Here is a 2,500-nt window from a genome sequence, read left to right as displayed (position 1 = left end):
GAAAAGTTTTCGGGACTTTCGAGAAACGGGCCCCTGGCTACTCGAAGCATGGTTAGCGCTAACCACATTAAATACCACAGAAACCTCTTGGTTTTGATACCTCCTAATTAACCAACGGTTAGGGTTTACGAGGCTTCGAGTAACTGGCCCCAGGTTGACTATCAGACATAATTTGATGTTGCTCTGGTTTGAAGTAGTCTGTGAACGCAGACTTATTTCCGGCAGTAGTTTTTTTCGGGGCAGAGAAACAACCGCCGGAAATACGTCAGCGTTCCGGCGCAGGCTAGGTTTGAAGAAATCCAAAGAAAGAAATTAAATTTCTTCAAAGCGGAGTTACAGCATCAAACTATGCCTAATGATAATTAAACGCACCTTTTAATTGTTTTGAAAATGTATTTAATTTTACCCGACCTCCTTTTTCAGTCTGACTACAAAAATGATCTCCAGTTCCAACTGTGTGTCCGCAGGAATAGGATTATCCTAACAGAATAAGATTCTTCCTGATGGGAACAATGAGGAGGAGGGGGGGGGGGGGGGGGGTTAGAAAGCTCGTTTATTCATTGCCTTTTCGTTCTTTTTTTCCTTGTTGTCCACCTGCGTTATAATTTATCGAAAGCAGCCTATTTTCCTTGGTCTTACAACGATGGAAAAGTGCACGTGCATTAGAGCGAGTTTCAATCTATTAAGTAATTTCTTTGGCCAATCAGAAAGGCCGGAGACAATCCAGTAAACCAATGAAAACTCGAATCGCGGAAAAATGTGCACGCGCGAGCCACGATTGGTTTTGGTTTCACTTCTGATTGGTTGAGAAAATGGCTTGAGAACATTGCACCAATCACTGAGCGAGGTAATGCAAAACCAAACCAATTCGCTAATTACTTTCGACACTCAATTGAAAATCGCTGTACATCTGTTAAGTCGCTTAGTAGGCATCAGAGCTCAGGCTCAGAAGTTTCAATAAAAGCCGGTTACCCGCGGTCTACCTCTGTCTGTCTGTCAGCGATGTTGAAACCGTTCCCCCGCCCCTCCCCCCCCCCCCATTTCAACCTTGTTGAAACATGTTGAATGGAGGTTGAATGAGTTAAAAGCGTTAAACTTTGCCATCGCTAATGTTGAATGAAGTTGGAGCCGTTTGCCCCCGTCTTTAAACATTGTTGGGTACACGCGAGCGCGCTTATTGATCTCTCAAATGACGTGTCCATGTCCGTAGGCATAGTAACAATTAACAATCGCGGCACCAGCCTGGGACTGAATACCAGGCCTCTCGCGAAGCGAAGCTATGATTGCCCACCCCAGCAGTCAACATCGTTGAAAAAGTCGAACTGATGTTGAGGCCGTTCGCCCGTGGCGATTGCGTTATCCCATATGAGAGCGTCTTTTTAATAGGGCTTGAGCAAAACACGAAAAAAATCTCCATGTCGAAGCTTTTTATATGCACTTTTCAGCCGGGTTGTGTAAAGCCCCGTTTACACGAGCGATTTTTATGTGACAATTTTCGTGTAACAACTGTATTTGTTCAAAAGCTGGCGTGCTAGCTTTTAGTTGTCAAATACGAAAAATTGATCGTGTAGACGACTCGTCACGTAAAACGTGGCAAATTACTGCCTCTTATTGGGAGCGCCATTGGATAACGACCAGGCAACCTCGCCTTGTTTTTGCTTTATCTCTGCTGTCCAAAGGCATTGCTGACCCACTTAACTGCGAATAGCCCACTTTCGATATATTAAAATTCAATACTAAACAAAAGGCATCATCTCGAGGCTCTGGGGAATAAATATAAGGATTTGTATGAGTTTATTCCCCACAGCCTCGAGATGATGCTTTTTGTTTAGCACCGAATTTTAATATATCGAAAGTGGGCTATTGTGAACAATTATTGTGTGGCTTACACGAAGTGTAAACCACTCAATGCCATGGCCCAAGATATTTATTCCTGGATTTGTCACGGTGAACAGAGTGGCTGTCACGTGGTTTACTATCGTCGAAGACAGGCCCCAGTCTACTCTCGGCTAAGCTACGTAAAAAAGCGGCCATTTTGTGGGTGTAACACAGCGCGTTGTCGAAGATCGTTTTTTATCTAGTTATTCGTTCTTCTTTGCTGCTTGGATTTTACACGCCGGCTTTCCTACAGTCGGCTTGTCTTCTAAGTTCGGATTACAGCGAAGAGTTGTGCTCTCACAGGGCAACATTTCAATTCACGGTCTGGACCTTTGGTACAGACCTTTGGGAATCTCTGTTGAACAATACCGATCAAGAATCGGCTCTCATTACAATTTCCTTAAAACAAAAGATGCTTTGTCGCGTTTCAATAATGATGCTTTACATGAATGTCTTTTATTTACCAACATTGAAACAAGTTGTTGGACAAATACAAAATATGGAATGAAGTAGTGTTTTGGTTTACCCAATTTGTGTACTACACTTGCTCACAATGTTTGTTTTGGACCTTTTTGTACAGTAGATTAGCACTTTGCATGATGTCAAGTTCATCTATTCATTT

General features: G+C 43.0%; 1 protein-coding gene across 1 annotated transcript in view; it reads left to right on the top strand.

Annotated features, from left to right (window-relative positions):
- LOC138047590 (tax1-binding protein 1 homolog) overlaps positions 1-1,003 on the top strand; it is a 10,565-nt gene extending 9,562 nt beyond the window's left edge. The window contains exon 4 of the mRNA XM_068894509.1: positions 1-1,003. This exon is cut by the window's left edge and continues 1,013 nt beyond it. The gene's annotated coding sequence lies outside the window, so the exon portion shown is untranslated.
- The last annotated feature ends 1,497 nt before the right edge of the window (positions 1,004-2,500 follow it).

This window comes from Montipora capricornis, chromosome 1 (genome assembly GCF_036669925.1).
Source record: "Montipora capricornis isolate CH-2021 chromosome 1, ASM3666992v2, whole genome shotgun sequence".
In the NCBI taxonomy this organism is placed as follows: Eukaryota; Metazoa; Cnidaria; class Anthozoa; order Scleractinia; family Acroporidae; genus Montipora; species Montipora capricornis.
This window is presented reverse-complemented; position numbering and strand designations above follow the sequence as displayed.